Below are 18,653 nucleotides of genomic sequence, written 5' to 3' on the forward strand. Positions count from 1 at the left end.
AGCTGAAACCGACTTGCATCACACAGTAATCTGGATTGTGTGGGCGCTCTGTGCAGGACAGTGGGCAGTGTCAGATAGGACTGAATTGCCTACCATTTAAGATTTAAATGCATACAGGGTAGTGCTATTAATGGTTACCGGCCACATGGAACCCTCCCAGTTCAGTACACCAGCTGCTCGGAATACCAGGTGTTTGGGAACAACAGCAGGAATAGGGTGCCAGCATTTGGGAGGTGGAATTCAATAACATTCAGGTTTATGCAATTACTGTAAAGTGCTTTGGAGCAACACATCCACTTTTTATGACTATTTGCTGTTAGGCAAGTGACAGGGTAATGCATTAAGAAAGTGGAATATAGAAGTGATTTATGGGAAGACTTATTACCTCCACACAAGGGAATCAAGATGAGTGTTCATTGTCGTACAAACGTCCCATTTTTTTATTTCTATACCGCTTTATATGTTTAATAAAAATCTCAAAGCTGTGTACACCGTATTAAAATCAATAAACAAATAAAACATTAGCTGGGTGATGTTCCTCCGGCCTCACAAGGAGCCTCTTCAGGGTGACTGGTGTGTCTGTGCCCAGTCCCCTAGGCCAGGTGGAAAGGGCCTTGTGGGGTGTGGCCTCAACACCCCACAGCCGGGCGATGTTCCTCCGGCCTCATGTTCTACGCACATGATCTGCCAGTGACATGAATAACATGCAGGTGCTCTCATGGCTTGGTTCTGACGCAGAACTAGGTGGCTGATCAATTATTACCCTCACTATTATTCACTGAATTTCTCTACTGCCCTTCATGCTAAAGCAGTTTAAAATAAAAAAAAACCACAGAATACACACCATAATAACAAACAATAACAATAACCCTCACACACGGTTTTAAAAGCCACAGATTGGGATAAGAGGGATGTTTTGCCTGGTGCCTAAAGATATGTAATGAAGGCACCAGGCGAGCCTCCTTGGGGAGATCAGTCCACAAGAAGGGGGCCGCTGCAGAAAAGGCCCCATTCTTGCGTTGCTGCCCTCTGGATGTCTGGTGAAGGAGGCACATGAATAAGGGCCTCAGCTGATGACCGCAGGGTCCAGGTTAGTTCAAATGGGAAGAGGTGGGCCATGCCCACTTTAATAATAATAATAATAATAATAATAATAATAATAATAATAATAATAATAATTTATTATTTATATGCCGCCCATCTGGCTGGGTTTCCCCAGCCACTCTGGGCGGCTTCCAACAGAAAATACAATAACCTATTAGACATTAAAAGCTTCCCTAAACAGGGCTGCCTTCAGATGTCTTCTCAAAGTCTGGTAGTTGTTCTTCTCTTTGACATCTGGTAGGAGGGCGTTCCACAGGGCGGGTGCCACCACCAAGAAGGCCCTTTGCCTGGTTCCCTGTAACTTGGCTTCTCGCAGCGAGGGAGCTGGACCTCAGTATTCAGGCAGAACGATGGAGGTGGAGACGCTCCTTCAGGTATACGGGACCAAGGCACTTTTGAGGAATTTGGGATGTATCAGACCCATCACAGAGGCAGCAATTGGGGAAAGAGCAGCTTGGACAGGCAAGTGCAATAATGTGAGCTCAAAGAGGCTTCAGCCAATGGTTGGCATCTGGACTCAAGACCTGGGAAGACATAAGCCATGCATGGCAAAGGCCACGTGTCCACAGAGTGTCCACTGTCCCGAGGAGGCAGGGACAGTGATTCTTCAAAGCAGGGAGGGGACACCATGGAGAGGGCAGATAGTGTCAAGCATCTGTTTGCCTTCATCAGGAAAACCCGCACAAAAGCCCAGCAAATGAAATGACACAGCCAATCTTCTGTGTCAGGGTCAGCCTGGGTGGAGGGCAGCACACTGGACATCTGTACTGCAAAGGAAGGAACTTGGGCTGTTTTTTGTGCCCACAGCACAATGACTGCGGAGAGGTCTGGCCTACGGAGAAAAGATAAATGGGAGCTGGGAGCTGGGCTGGGGAGGCAGGAAGTGGGTGGATGTTGCAACAACTTCCTTGTTCAGTTTATATCACCCTGGTTCAGATCTTCACTTGACCCACTTAAAGATTTCTGGCTCTCAATACAGTGGTACCTCAGGCTAAGTACTTAATTCATTCCAGAGGTCCGTTCTTAACCTGAAACTGTTCTTAACCTGAAGCACCACTTTAGCTAATGGGGCCTCCCGCTGCTGCCGCGCCGCCGGAGCACGATTTCTGTTCTCACCCTGAAGCAAAGTTCTTAACCTGAGGTACTGTTTCTGGGTTAGTCGAGTCTGGAACCTGAAGCGTATGTAACCTGAAGCGTATGTAACCCAAAGTACCACTGTATCTGGCTTCAAGAGCCCCTTCCTGGAGTAACAGAGATTCCACATCCCAAAGCTGATTGGATATTATCGATAGATTGACTACAAGACTAAGGGCTTATCCCTCTTGCCCCAATCTTTCCAGGCACAGATCCTTTCTTAAAAGCTCTGTGTCCAAACGTGAGTTTTTCTGCCTGCAAAAACCCGCTCTTTGGCACTCAATTGGAGCAAACTTCAATTGGGGTTTTCTGTGCATTGCTGTTCGCTCTGGCGGAGTGCTAAAGAGCAGGTTTTCACAGGGAAAGCTTCAGAGCAGGAAAAAAAGGGTGCTCAGAAACAGAGGTTTTGATCACAAACCACGCTTGGAAAGCACAGAGGAAAGGGAAGTGTGGATAAGCCCCAAGCGTCAGGGAATCATGACAGAACACATGGCCATAAGAATAAACAGCGAGAGAACACCCTTCATACACAAATATCACTAATAGATTCTGTTTCAAAATATGCGGTAGAGATCAGATCTGCCTTGGTAGAGAATTGGAGGGCAGTCCTATTGTAAGGTGCACTGGGCTCAGGCAGTGTTAAGTCTCCAAACATAGCTCAGCCAATGAAACATTTGGGTGAGCTGTGCCAAAGTCAGTGTAAATCTGCCCCCCCCAGGGGCATTGTGGGGGGCCAGAGGAAGAGACTTAGTCTGAATCTTAAGCGCATTCAGCTTGGTCACATGACCTGGCAACCCAGCACAGAACACTACTTTTAAAGGATTCTTTTCTCTCTTCCAGGCTCAAACAGAGCATCACCAGCCCCTCTGATGAACCATAATAATAATAATAATAATAATAATAATAATAATAATAATAATAATATTTATACCCCGTCCATCTGGCTGAGTTTCCCCAGCCACTCTGGGCGGCTTCCAATTGAGTGTTAAAAATAACACAGTATTAAATATTAAAAACAGGGCTGCCTTCAGATGTCTTTTAAAGATAAGATAGCTGCTTATTTCCTTCACATCTGAAGGGAGGGTGTTCCACAGGGCGGGCGCCACTACCAAGAAGGCCCTCTGCCTGGTTCCCTGTAACCTCACTTCTTGCAATGAGGAAACCGCCAGAAGGCCCTTGGTGCTGGATCTCAGTGTCCGGGCTGAACGATGGGGGTGGAGATGCTCCTTCAGGTATACAGGACCGAGGCCGTTTAGGGCTTTAAAGGTCAGCACCAACACTTTGAATTGTGCTTGGAAACGTACTGGGAGCCAATGCAGATCTCTCAGGACCGATGTTATGTGGTCCCGGCGGCCACTCCCAGTCACCAGTCTAGCTGCCGCATTCTAGATTAGTTGCAGTTTGGAACCGGTGCAATTGTATGCCCGCTTAACTTTAAGGCTTGCTTTAAGCCATCTTCTGGTGCATGGGGTTGGTTGCTTAGTGGGAAATCTATGCTGAAACCTATCCAAATGGCTCAAGCAAGCAAGCAAGCCTTGCCCATTGCATTCTGCAAATGGTAGCATAACCTTTGCAAGTCAAAATGCTTCCATGCGCCAACACAGGTCATTGGTCCGTCTCAGTATTGTGAACATCTGTGTTTAAGAACCCTGGGTCGCCAGACACTGTTGGATTACAACTCCCATCATTCCTGACCATTGGCAAAGCTGGATGGGGATGATGGGAGTATATAATTCTATTTGGGGGTTTTAAAATTTAGATGCTATTCAATACCATTGTTTCCAAGTCGTGTGGAACAGAGATACAGAGGACTTCCTAAACCTTTCCTCCCCACGGACGACTTGAAAACTGCTGAGGATCTTGCCGGACCACTATTTTGCAGTGTTTGAGTTACAAACAACAGGATTTTTGGGGTCTGTTTCAAAGCGGGACTTCTGAATCGGCGCATCTCCAAACCCTGAAGAAGAGACTTGTCAAGAGAGGCGTCAGGTGTGAGCCTCGTAAATTCCACTTCTGCAACGAGCCCACGATTGCCAGAGTTACTTAGCCGGCTGATTAGGAGGAGGGGAGAGCCCTACAAAAATGCCACAGTAGCTACTCCTATCATCTTGCGACGTCCAAAGGGCATCTCACTCATCCAAAGATTGCTAAGGAGTTGTTCCACAAGAAGATGAGCACCCGCTGCCCTTTACCCAACTCCAGGCAGACCCTTCCCCCATCCGTTTTCATTTTACCTGTGCGACATTTTAACTGGCTGCACAAATCTGCCCTATTATGTCCTTGAGCATTAATTAACTCATCAAGAACATACGGCAACCGCCTGATGTCTCGGGAAAAGGATTCTGGGTAATGGCTGCCTGTTCCCCTTGATTTTCATTTGCATTTGACTTTGCCACCCGATATACAGTCTGGAAAAACCAGAGGGGGGTGGTCTCACACACACAAAAACCTTTTTTGAAATTTTGCTTGTAGCTTCTGCTAAGAGCTGCTCCTTCTAGGAAGCTGGGGCCAGAGGCTAGTGAAAGGGAAAGGGTAAGAGTGTGTGTTAATGATTAAATACCTGGGGTGTTTAACCATAGCAACCTTCATTTATCGACTTCAGATGGTGGCAAGCAGAGAGATGTTCTCCTATAGTTACCTAAGGCCAGGTCACTGTGCAAGTCCAGTATGTCATAAGGTGCAGGATCCTCAAACATGTGATCACAGTGAGTGTGTGACTAAGTCAGGAGTAGCAAACATGGTGCCCTACAAGATCTAGCACCTGGCTAGCAGGGCCAATGGTCAGAGCTCTGCAGAGCTGTAGTCCAAAACTTTGAGTGGGCACCATGTTAGCTAGCCCTGAGCTAAGCCACACCTATTTTTCCAAAGGCCTCCAATATAGAGATGAGAAATGTAAACTGGGAAGCTGTACATGTGCAAAGTTCTGCTATCTCAACATTAAGTAAGAAAATATAATATGTATGTATGTATATGTATATAGAAGTTTTGTTGTTGTTGTTTAGTCGTTTAGTCGTGTCCGACTCTTTGTGACCCCATGGACCAGAGCACACCAGGCACTCCTGTCTTCCACTGCCTCCCGCAGTTTGGTCAAACTCATGCTGGTACCTTCGAGAACACTATCCAACCATCTCGTCCTCCGTCGTCCCCTTCTCCTTGCACCCTCCATCTTTCCCAACATCAGGGTCTTTTCCAGGGAGTCTTCTCTTCTCATGAGGTGGCCAAAGTATTAGAGCCTCAGCTTCAGGATCTGTCCTTCCAGTGAGCACTCAGGGCTGATTTTCTTCAGAATTGATAGGTTTGATCTTCTTGCAGTCCATGGGACTCTCAAGAGTCTCTTTCAGCACCAGAATTCAAAAGCATCAATTGTTCAGCGATCAGCCTTCTTTATGGTCCAGCTCTCACTTCCATACATCACTACTGGGAAAACCATGGCTTCAACTATACAGAAGTATACAGAAGTATAGTGTCTCAATCAAGGGAAATGGTACCACTCTTTTCTGCCTTTGGCGGACCACACCTTGAGTACTGTGTCCAGTTCTGGGCGCCACAATTTAAGAAGCATATTGGCAAGCTAGAACGTGGGCAGAGGAGGGCAACCAAGATGATCAAGGGTCTGGCAGCCAAGCCTTATGAGGAATGGTTGAGGGAGTGAGGAATGCTTAGCATGAAAAGTAGGAGACTGAGAGGAGGTCTGATAGCCACCTTCAAATTTCTCAAGGGCTTTCCCATGGAAGATGAACATGGCTTGTTTTCTCCTGCTCTGGAAAGGAGGACCCAAAATGACAGCTTCAAGTTATAAGAAAGGGGATTCCGACTCAACATCAGGAAGAACATTCTGACAGTAACAGCTGTTCAGCAATGGAATGGTCTCCCTCGGGAGGCTGTGGTCTCTCCATTGGAGGTTTTTAAGCAGAGGTTGGACAGCCATCTGTCACCGGATGCTTCAGTTGAGATTCCTGCATTGCACTGAACTAGATGGCCCTCGGCGTCCCTTTATAGCTGTCAACTTTTCCCTTTTCTTGTGAGGAATCCTATTCGGAATAAGGGAATTTCCCTTTAAAAAAGGGAAACGTTGACAGCTATGGGTGCCTTCCAACTCTACAATTCTGTGATTCCACGTGTATTTACATGCATATTTGGATAGATGGGTGGTCAGGAGTTGCTGGGAACTGTGGACAGCTGCCCCATGTGGTGAGCCAGTGAATTGGGAGTGGCACCCTTCTCCATGAAGTAACCTTCACAACCCTGAACTGACTCCATCCCCGTTGGCTGCCTGGAAAGTATTGGGTATCAAAGGACCTCCTGTTCCAGATGAGCTTTGCTTGCGCAGCAAGGCCATCTTGAACCCTAGTGTGTTCCTGTATTCTTACCAGACATTTATTAATTACCAACATTTGAAGGAAATGTTCCAATTAACATTTGTAAAAAAAAACCTGAAGCATTCTTGTTAGGGATTGTAGGAAAAGACCTGCCAAGGAAACTGAAAAACATCTTCATGTACGTGACAACGGCGGCAAGAGTCTTAATAGCACAAGGATGGAAGAATGAAGAAATCCCGACCAAAGAACTGTGGCAAGAAAAACTGATGGACTATGCGGAATTGGCGGAATTGAGACACAAACTGCGTGATAAGGACAACTGTGACTTTAAAGAAGAATGGGAACCTTTGTCAAAGTAGGTCTTGAATAAACATATACAAATTTATTACAGTGTTTACCTCGGGTTAAGTATTTAATTCGTTCCGGAGGTCCGTTCTTAACCTGAAACTGTTCTTAACCTGAAGCACCACTTCAGCTATTGGGGCCTTCTGTTGCCACCGCGCCGCCAGAGCACAATTTCTGTTCTCATCCTGAAGCAAACTTAACCTGAAGCACTATTTCTGGGTTAGCGGAGTCTGTAACCTGAAGCTTATGAAACCTGAAGCGTATGTAACCCGAGGTACCACTGTATTGGTAATAGATAAGATAGATAAATTAAGGATCTTTACAATTTTATTATATGCAAAGAATAACATGTGCTGAAAAACCAGAGAGGGGAGCTGAGGGAAGTTGGGGGGTGGGAGTGTTTTTTTTGGGGGGGAGGGAAAAATAGGGGGGAATGAGGATGATATGTTTTTGATAAATTGTTATGTTGAAATTTCTAATTAAAAATATTCCAAAAAATTACCAACATTATCACCATCATTTAGTGTACATATCGCTTAGTTGCCAAAGTAGCTCCTAAGCAGCTGAGGTTTTGGTTCTGGCTTCCTCCTTAATCTGCATTTCCATTCACTTCTGACCCACTTTTTGGTCTTGACTACTGGCCTCTCCCATGGTTCCTGACTCACCTCGGACTGATGCCCAGCCCTGATATATGCAGATAGGTAGGGAAGGATTCCTGCCCAACAATTGAAACCAGGAATGGAAAATCTTTTTGACCCAGCAGACCAAACCCTTATTGGTCCCCATCCCCATTGGTCAACTCTGACAAGTGGGTGTGACAGCCCTGCTGCCAATCATCTGACCAGATGACTGTCAGCTGTGTTGTCAAAAGTCCCTTATGCAATGCTTTCCAAGCACCAACCACCAGTGGTTGTGGGAACTGCAACTTTTGCCCTCCTGGTGCTCAGCGTTTCCCAAGCACCAGGCTGGTGAGTCTGGTTTCTGCAGGGATGGGCTGTGCAACTGGGGAAGTCATGCAGGCAACCCCCAAAGGTCTGGAGGGTGATTTCAACCCTGCTTCCTGCAGGGATTAGCTGTGCAATCAAATTCCCCGTGGGGGAAACAGTTAAATCTGCTATGATTAAATGGGCACAGGACGTTGGTCATAACATTATGTTTGCTGACTGGGAACAGTTGTGGACCACAGGTATGAAATTTACAGCATGTAATGCCCTAAAAGATTTACAGGTGGTACATGACCCCAGTCAAGCTTGCAAAAATCTACCATTTGCCCGATAATAAATGTTGGAAATGTAAAGAAACTGAAGGAGCATTCTTTCACCTTTGGTGGACGTGCCCAAGGATTAAGGCTTTCTGGGAAATGATATATAATGAACTGAAAAATGTATTTAAATATACCTTCCTGAAGAAACCAGAGGCCTTTCTGCTGGACATGGTTGGCCAATTGGTGTCAAAGAAGGATAGAACTTTCTTTATGTACGCTACAACAACAGCAAGAATACTCATCGCAAAGTATTGGAAGACACAAGATCTACCCACCTTGGAAGAATGGCAGATGAAGGTGATGGACTACATGGAATCGGCAGAAATGACTGGCAGAATCCGAGATCAGGAAGAAGAGGCGGTGGAAGAAGATTGGAAAAAAATTAAAGATTACTTGCAGAAATACTGAAAAATTAATGAATGTTAAAGGGATGTTGGATTGAAAATAAGTGGTGTTGGTAAAAAGATTAACAAGAATATGTAAATATGGATTGACAATGGAGGAAAATATATATTTATAATAGGTTAAGATGCTGAGTAATGGATAAATGATAGAGGGTAAGGACTTGCTGAATTAAATATTTGAACTGGAATACAAAAAGGGAGGTGTGAGGAGGTCAGGAAACTAGTAAATGAAGTATATGATATGAAACTATTGGTTTTTTTTCTTTTCCTTTTTTCTGTGTTAACTGTTTTCTATTTTGTATTTTCCATGTGTTTGGTTTCTGTATTTTTGTATTTTTTTTATTTTATTAGGGTTATTCTTTGTTCTTATTTTTTAAGTTTAAACTTTGAAATTCTCTAATGTTTGTAAAACTTCAATAAATATCATTCAAAAAAAAACACAACAAATTCCCCGTGGGGAACTCAGTTGCGCAGCTGGTCCAGGCATGACTCTACCTGCTCCACATGTGACATCACAACTGGTGTCAGGTGTGGGTCAGGTGAATGGCCTTGTGGGACAAATTAGGGTCCATGCCTGGCCAAACTTCACCTGCAGGTGGAGGTTCTCCTCTCCTGATTAAGACAATAGTGGTCAAGATGGGCCAAGAGTCTGAGTAAAAAGGTAAAGGGACCCCTGACCATTAGGTCCCGTCGTGACCAACTCTGGGGTTGCGGCGCTCAGCTCGCTTTATTGGTCAGCGTATAGCTTCCGGATCATGTGGCCAACATGACTAAGCCACTTCTAGAGAACCAGAGCAGTGCATGGAAATGCCATTTACCTTCCCACCAGAGTGGTACCTATTTATCTACTTGCACTCTGACGTGCTTTCGAACTGCTAGGTTGGCAGGAGCAGGGACCGAGCAATGGGAGCTCACCCTGTTGCGGGGATTCGAACCGCCGACCTTCTGATCGGCAAGTCCTAGGCTCTGTGGTTTAACCCACAGCGCCACCCGCGTCCCTAAGAGTCTGAGTAGGAGGTGCCATATCATGGACTGAGTCCATGATATCTCCTGTCAAAAAGATATAAGGATTGGAAGAGGCCTTAAAGTTGCTTCAATACCAAGCAGTTTCATACACTACTGGCTGGTGAGTCAATTTCTCAATTACTATTTTCTAAGCCACAACTTTTGTTGGGATTTGGGCGTTCTTAAGAATGCCCAAAGCCAAGCATTTTATTTTCCGTGGAAATGTGGGGGTTGGCACTAGAATGATCGCTGGGAACATGAACCGAGAGCACTCTGTTGGTCACGACATCTACTTTTGTGACATTTCAACCCTGGCCCTGTTCTAATCTTAAAACAGACCAGTAAATGCCAACATTGACCGAGCTTACGGCAACACACATTGCCCTTACAGTAAAATGTATCAACTTACTTTGCATAATTTAATTGATTTCTGCTGGTTACATGAGAAGGTAATGGGAGCTCTTTAGCGCTGTGAAGCACCACTTTTAACAGTTCCTAGTTAAAATTCCCATGTTACTTGTTTTCCGTTGGATCCAGAAACTACCTCATAATGTCAATTATCTGGTGCACACACAAAAAGTTGCCGAAACTTGCAGCTTTACAGGCTGTTGGGTGTGTGATGCATGTTTCTTTTATATATATACAAATATTTATTAAAGTTTTCACAGTATTACATAATGAAAAAGAAAAAAGAAAAAAATAGGAAATAAAAAACAGTTAAAAATAATTCCATCTTTACATCACTTATCTTTCATTTACTTGTTTCCTAGACCTCCTCATACCTCCCTTTTTTGTATTCCAGTTCAATTTATTAGTTCAGCAATTCCTTTCCCTCCTGGGTGTGTGATGCATGTTTCAATCACAAGGTTAGAGAGCTAGACTAAGACTGGGGACACTTAGACTCAAGCCTCTACTCCTCTACGAGTGGTTTGATGCTTGTGTCCTGCAAATAGGCTTCCCATCTGCTTGACCAATGGAAACAGAATACAGTGGTGCCCCGCAAGACGAATGCCTCGCAAGACGGAAAACTCGCTAGACGAAAGAGTTTTCCGTTTTGGAGGTGCTTCGCAAAACGAATCTCCTGTGGGCTTGCTTTGCAAGACGAAAATGTCTTGCGAGTTCCTGCTGATTCCCCCCCTTTTTTTCTAAGCCGCTAAGCCACTTATCAGCTGATCCGATCAGCAGATAAGCCGCTAAAAGCCACTAAAAGCCTCTAATAGCGCTAATAGCGCTAATCCGCTAATCCTTCAATGGGCTTGCTTCGCAAGACGAAAAAACCGCTAGACGAAGAGAATCACAGAACGGATTCTTTTCGTCTTGCGAGGCACCACTGTACTAAACTAGGCAGGACTTTGATCTCACCCAGCGGAGTTCTTCTTATGTTCTTAAGCTCACTGAGTAACTCCCTCAAAGTCTAGTCTACCCTACAAAGTTGTTGTGACGATGGAATCATGGGGACACGAATAGATAAAGCAAATACTTGCTTCCCCCAGGCTCCCCACATTCCCCCCCCTCTCTCTCCCACTTAGAATAGCTTATACACTGGGGGTTGAAATCTCCCAAAAAAAGATGTTATTTTTTTTCTGTATGCCACAACAGCTGCAAGAATACTGCTAGCGAAGAATTGGAAGAAACAAGATTTACCAACTATCAAAGAATGGCAGATGAAGATGATGGACTATATGGAACTTGCCGAACTGACCAGGAGACTCTGAGACCAGAGAAAAAAGACGGTGGAAGAAGATTGGAAGAAGTTTAAGGAATATTTGGGGGGGAAATGTTAATATTTAAATCTTAGAATAGCTTTGGAAGTGGATATAGGCGGTAGGGTTAGAAGTAGAAGATAGTGTATTTTATAAGTGATAAAATGTGAAGTTTTTTATGGTTAAAGTAAGTGGGGGTGGGAAAGATGGTTAGAAATTATGATATATGTCAACTGCTAAAGATGAAGTAAAATGAAAACCAGATGGGGGGACTTGGGAAAGCCCACTTAACAATGTTTAGAAAAATAAGGATATGACAAGAATTTGTTTGTATTGTTTGTCTTTTCTGTTTGTGTTTTTTATTTGTGTTATAAAATTGGGGGGGAGACAGAATAGCTTATACACCTTCCTCTGCCCCAGCTGCAACAAAACATATCTCTCCTGCATCAGTCTCTCCAGCCACAGCAGGCGCTGAAACCTTCCAACAGCTTGACCTCATCCCCAAAGGCACACTCCTCCATTGTTTCCCAAGACAGGCAGATGCCAACAAACTTAGAAAAGCTCACACACAGTCCTGAAACAGTCTCTCATCTAGGCAGGTTGATAAGCCAAACTCGGTAATTTATATTTTGAAACTCATTTTAACCTTGATCTTTAAAAAACCATGTCATCTCCCCCCTAAACCACTTAGAGGTTTTATTTACAACAAAGTGGTATGCAAGGTCTAATAAATAAATAATTTCAGCATGGGGGAGCATCCTCTTTGCTGCCAAGCTGGTCTGGGCAGGCTCTCCTCACCTCTGATTTCTCAGCCAGACCCCACAGCCTGATTCACAGCCCATTCCCTGGGTCTTCTCCTTCACCCTTGTCGCCTTTGACCATTGCCTGGCCTCATTAGAGGCGTCCAGCTTAGCCCTCTTAGTAAAGGTAAAGGGACCCCTGACCATTAGGTCCAGTCGTGACCGACTCTGGGGTTGCGGTGCTCATCTCGCTTTATTGGCTGAAGGAGCCGGCGTACAGCTTCCAGGTCATGTGGCCAGCATGACTAAGCTGCTTCTGGCGAACCAGAGCAGCGCACAGAAACGCCGTTTACCTTCCCGCCAGAGCGGTACCTATTTATCTACTTGCACTTTGACGTGCTTTCGAACTGCTAGGTTGGCAGGAGCTGGGACTGAGCAACGGGAGCTCACCCCGTCGCGGGGATTCAAACCACCGACCTTCTGATCGGCAAGTCCTAGGCTCTGTGGTTTAACCCACAGCACCACCTGCGTCCCTCTTAAGAGGCCCATAATTCCTCTTCCAAGAATTCCCCTTTCACTTCCATCTCCTCTGCTCATCTCATTGGCTTCCTTTGCCTTATTAACCCAGCGTGTGAACAAACAAGGCTGTGTGGCATCAGTGACCCTCTCGGAAGGAGCACCAACCCAAACCAATAATTTCCTGCTTTCCTTTTTGAATATTCACATGAGCCGAATCACCTTCTGGCAGCTCGGCTGTTTCTTGAAATGGCAAGGAGGAAGAAAGCGACCAAATGATGGCCTGCCTTTCTAAAATATCAGACTGTATAGCAAGTCCCTCCTGGTTTTCCCAGTGCTGGCAACTGCTCTAGCCTAAAGCTGTCCCCTCCTTAACTTAAAGAAAACAAAAGAGATTATTGTGGCCTTTAGGAAATGTAAATTGAATACAGTGGTGCCTCGCAAGACGAAATTAATTCGTTCCGCAATTCTCTTCGTCTTGCGGTTTTTTCATCTTGCGATGCACGGTTTCCCATAGGAATGCATTGAAAATCAATTAATGCGTTCCTAGGGAAACCACCTTCAGGCCAGGTCCGGGGACAGTCTGTCCCCGGACCTCTTCTGAAGGCTGGGGGAGGGACAAGGGCTTTTCTTCCCACCCCCAGCATTTTAAAAAACCCTGGGACGGCGGAGGACTTCTCCGCTGTGCGGGGCGATCTTAAAATGCTGGCGGGCGGCATTTTAAAATCGCTCCGGACAGCGGAGGACTTCTCCGCTGTCCGGGGCGATTTAAAAGCCCCTGGGAAGGCAGGCAGGGGGGACAAAGACTTTCGCCCCCTGCCCACCTTCAGAAGGTGTCCCCCCCCCGCCCCACTTCGGAACAGCTTTCCGAAGTGGGGCGGCTGAGGCAGGTGTTCCCGCCCCCCCTCCCCACTTCGGAACAGCTTTCCGAAGTGGGGCGGCGGGGCCAGGTGTCCCCGCCCCACCTCCCCATTTCGGAACAGCTTTCCGAAGTGGGGCGGCGGGGCCAGGTGTCCCTGCCCCCCTCCCCACTTCGGAACAGCTTTCCGAAGTGGGGCGGCGGGGGCAGGTGTCCCCGCCCCCCCGCCCCACTTCGGAACAGCTTTCCGAAGTAGGGCGGCGGGGGCAGGTATTCCCGCCCCCCCTCCCCACTTCGGAACAGCTTTCCGAAGTGGGGCGGCGGGGCCAGGTGTCCCCGCCCCCCCGCCCCACTTCGGAACAGCTTTCCGAAGTGGGGCGGCGGGGCCAGGTGTCCCCGCCCCACCTCCCCACTTCGGAACAGCTTTCCGAAGTGGGGCGGCGGGGCCAGGTGTCCCCGCCCCCCCGCCCCACTTTGGAACAGCTCCCCCCGCCTGCCTTCAAAAGCTGTCCGGCCCAGGCTTCCCGAACCTTTCCGCCAGCAGCGGCAGCGCTGCCGCTGCTGGCGGAGACTTGCCGGCATGCCCAGGCTTCCCGGACCTTTGCGCCAGCAGCGGCAGCGCTGCCGCTGCTGGCGGACACTTGCCGGCATGCCCAGGCTTCCCGGACCTTTGCGCCAGCAGCAACAGCGCTGCCGCTGCTGGCGGACACTTGCCGGCATGCCGAAGCCTGCGCGCAGCGCGCCCAGGCTTCGCGGATCTCTCTGCCAGCAGCGGCAGCGCTGCCGCTGCTGGCGGAGACTTGCCGGCATGCCGAAGCCTGCGCGCAGCGCGCCCAGGCTTCGCGGATCTCTCTGCCAGCAGCGGCAGCGCTGCCGCTGCTGGCGGAGACTTGCCGGCATGCCGAAGCCTGCGCGCAGCGCGCCCAGGCTTCGCGGATCTCTCTGCCAGCAGCGGCAGCGCTGCCGCTGCTGGCGGAGACTTGCCGGCATGCAGAAGCCTGCGTGCAGCGCGCCCAGGCTTCGCGGATCTCTCCTGCCTTCAAAAGCCGTCCGGGATAGCAGGAAGCGCTTCCCTGCTATCCCGGACTGCTTTTAAAATGCTGGCGCTGGGGAGCAAAGCCTTTGGGCCCCCGCCAGCCTTCCTGGACCTCTTCTGAAGGCCGGAGGGGGGGAAAAGGCTTTGCTCCCCACCGCTAGCATTTAAAAGAGGTCCCCGGAGATTTCCCTATGGGCTTTCGTCTTGCGAAGAAAGCCCATAGGGAAATTCGTTTTGCGAAGCGCCTCCAAAACGGAAAACCCTTTCGTCTAGCGGGTTTTCCGTCTTGCGAGGCGTTCGTCTTGCGGGGTACCACTGTATTCAGCCACTTATTATTGAGGGGAAGTGTGTGGAATAGGTCTTGGTGTTTCGATTTCTGGGAATGGAGTTGAGAGGTGACCTAACCTGGGGAGAAAACAGCAAAGACCTGATGAAGAGAGCACAGCAGAGGTTATATTTTCTGAGAATCCTCCAGAAAAACAATCTCTCAAAGGACCTGTTGATGGCATTTTACTATTGTACTGTGGAGAGTGCATTAACTTATGGTCTGTGTGTGTGGTTTGGGAGCTGCACGTTCAGGGGAAAAACAATGCTGTCCAGGGTTGTAAAGACTGCGGAGAGAATAATTGGGTGCACTCTTCCCACCTTGGATCAAATCTATGCTTCCAGGTGCTATAAGAAACCTGCAGAGATAGCGCAGAATAGTGCGCACCCCGGAAATGATCTCTTTCAGCTTCTGCCTTCTGGAAGAAGGTACAGGGTTATAAAGACTAGGACCAGCCGCCTGAGAAACAGTTTCTATCCAAATGCGATTTTGGTTTTAAACAGAGTGTAAGGAGTCTCTGTGGGAGTATATTGTACAGTGGTACCTCGGGTTACATACACTTCAGGTTACAGACTCCGCTAACCCAGAAATAGTACCTCGGGTTAAGAACTTTGCTTCAGGATGAGAACAGAAATCGTGCTCTGGCAGCGCGGCGGCAGCAGGAGATCCCATTAGCTAAAGTGGTGCTTCAGGTTAAGAACAGTTTCAGGTTAAGAACAGACCTCCGGAACGAATTAAGTACTTAACCCGAGGTACCACTGTATTTAAAAATTGGGTATCAGAATTTTTAGGAGGCTAACCAGATTTTAATGGCTGGGATAGCAGGCTTGTTGGTTTTTGAATGTCTTATGTAGATTTTTCAATTTTGTTGTTCTGTATGGGACAATGATCGCCAAAGAATTGATGGTTTGAATTATGGTGCTGGAGGAGACTCTTGAGAGTCCCATGGGCTGCAAGAAGATCAAACCTCTCCATTCTGAAGGAAATCAGCCCTGAGTGCTCACTGGAAGGACAGATCCTGAAGCTGAGGCTCCAATACTTTGGCCACCTCATGAGAAGAGAAGACTCCCTAGAAAAGACCCTGATGGTGGGAAAGATGGAGGGCACAAGGAGAAGGGGACGACAGAGGACGAGATAGTTGGATAGTGTTCTCGAAGCTACCAGCATGAGTTTGACCAAACTGCGAGAGGCAGTGGAAGACAGGAGTGCCTGGCGTGCTCTGGTCCATGGGATCACGGAGAGACAGACACGACTAAACGACTACACAACAACAACATGGGACAATGACAATAGAGATTATCATATCGTATCGTATTGTATCGTATTGTATCGTATCGCCTCGGAAATATAAATGCCATCTTCCTTACTGTCAGGCTGGTCTTGCCTGACTCTCCCACCTCCAATCCCTCTGCCAGCCGCTACAGCCTTAATTCCTGTGAAGGCAGATTGAGGAATGCAATGTAACCACAAACACCCTCTCGCCTCTCCAAAGGAGAGATGACCTCAACTCCCTCTCCCCCTCCGGCCCAGCCCAATCTCGCTCCCGAGGCCGGGATGTTTTTCTTATCCCTTCCTACACGTTTTCGCACAGCTCGCCCTTCAGTCTCCGAATGCACCCGAGTTCGGCACAGAGGCGGCCAGGGTTTTTATTAACTTGCAATTAACACACAAGCGGTTCATAAGGGTGGGGGAGTTATCTCCCTTTTCGTTCTACTGACTTTGAGCAAATGATAAGGCGCCAGGAGATTCTGGGACATTTAACAGATGCAGGGTGGGCATATTTTGGCAGGGTTAGTGCGTTGCAGCGACGCAAACCAACTTCCCCAACCCCCAGCAAAACAGCAAAGGGTCCCATGACAGCTTAAAGACTAAGAATATTGTTACAAAAGTTGTGTGTCACACCCCACACTCTCTGCAAGATTTCAGGGGGTTCCAGGCACTCCCTCAGGTCTGCGTTCCTTTGGAGAATTGAGACACAGCAGAGAGTGTCTTAGCTTTCAGAAATATGGTTTATTCACCTATTTATACCTTCAGTCTGCATGAAGGGAGTCCAGATCTTACAGCAGGTCATTCCAAGAGGGGCTTGTCCCCCACAGCAGTGCAGCCAGCCTTCAGCCAGCCTGCCCAAGATGGATGCCCGTCTCTCTTCCTGCTCTTTCTTCTTCCCAGAACACCTTGCTAAAAGTCTCCCTTTTCCTGTCTCTTCACACCCACGTTGGCACCTGTCTCCCCAGGCTAGAGGCTTCCTCTCAGATGGCCCCTTTGTCATGTTAACAGATTTGCTCTTCGCTGAGCCAGTGTTATGTACTGAGTTGATCCAAGTATATTTCAGCCAGCCAGGCTGGTTTGCATGAGCCAGCCCAGGAATTCCTTGTCCGGCAGTGTTGTGCAGCCTGTACTTTCATCCATATCCCAATTAATGCAAATCCTACCATTCATTAATTTCTAGGGCTTAGTGGGAGGTCCCCTGATCTATAACACCATATATGACTTGCAGCAGAGCTTCTGGCATTGAAGCCATGAAGCGAGAACCTAAACAGGAAGGTCCATTTTAACTCAAAAGAGACTGCTATTATGGCTATTCGGAGCACACCCCTAAGCGCTAGTCGCTGGGAATCGCAGGTTGGAAGAGTGTTATTGTGCTCAAGCTTGGGGGAATTCCCATTATGTCATCTGGTTAATAATAATAATAATAATAATAATAATACTTTATTATTTATACCCCGCCCATCTGGCTGGGTTTCCCCAACCACTCTGGGTGGCTTCCAACAGATTAAAATACAATAACCTATTAACCATTACAAGCTTCCCTAAACAGGGCTGCCTTCAGATGTCTTCTAAAAGTTTGGTAGTTGTTTTTCTCTTTGACATCTGGTGGGAGGACATTCCACAGGGCAGGCGCCACTACCGAGAAGGCCCTCTGCCTGGTTCCCTGTAACTTGGCTTCTCGCAGTGAGGGAACCGCCAGAAGGCCCTCAGAGCTGGACCTCAGTGTCTGGGCAGAACGATGGGGGGGGAGATGCTCCTTCAGGAATGGAGGATGAAATTGATGGACCACGCAGAATTAGACAAATTAACAGGAGGGATTTGAAACCTGCGGGATCAGAGATTCTTAGAAGACTGGAGCAAATATATGAACTATTTGAAAAGTAATTGTGAGGAACAGATTATGCTAGTAGGACTGCAAGAAGTTTCGTAAGGTGGATCATTTGAAATATTGCAAGAAAGACTATGAAGAGAATTATTAGTTAGGGACAATTAAATGCAATACAGAAATTAAGAAATGCAGAATAAAGAATGGGAAAGCATCAGAGGTTTTGACGGAAGTCTAAAACATTGTATAAGATGAGGAGTTATGTTGTATGACTGTTGGGACTGATATGTTAAAAAATCAATAAAAATGTATAATTTAAAAAAAGATATAAATGCAACGAACATGTCAAAAAAATAATGATGATCATTGCTAAGGCAGAGGCAGGGAGGGTATTTCTGTTCAGATTCCATCTGCTAAGAAAAGGCTTTCTGTGCAGAGAGCCTTTTTGGCTCTGACGACATCTCCTCCTCCCTTCTCCACTTCCCACGCACTTTGGCTTCCCCACGCCTGGTTCCATCTCTGTCCATCTCCAAAGCCCAGGGAGGGGCGTCTCTTTCATTCATGTCCTCCACCACTCCCCCTCTTTCTGGAACGCTTTTCCTTTCCCCTCCCTTTCCTCCATCTTCAGTCCTCTCCACCCTCCCTGCAAGCAACTGAGTCACTTCCTCCTCCTCCTCCTCCCTCTCTCCATAATTCTCCCTTTTTTTCTTCTTCAAACCTCCTCTGCTGCCTTTGGCCAACAGTCTGCTCTCCCCGAGGGCACAATCCTGCAAATGTTTGCCACTGTGAAAAGATTTCTTTCCCC

The 18,653-nt window shown here is 47.3% G+C and overlaps 1 protein-coding gene across 1 annotated transcript in view; it reads right to left on the reverse strand.

Annotated features, from left to right (window-relative positions):
- The window catches only part of ZBTB7C (zinc finger and BTB domain containing 7C), a 246,159-nt gene that overhangs the window by 111,261 nt on the left and 116,245 nt on the right, over positions 1-18,653 (reverse strand). The gene's annotated exons all lie outside the window — the stretch shown is intronic.

The sequence above is a fragment of the Podarcis vaucheri genome, assembly GCF_965113315.1.
Source record: "Podarcis vaucheri genome assembly, chromosome: 11".
In the NCBI taxonomy this organism is placed as follows: Eukaryota; Metazoa; Chordata; class Lepidosauria; order Squamata; family Lacertidae; genus Podarcis; species Podarcis vaucheri.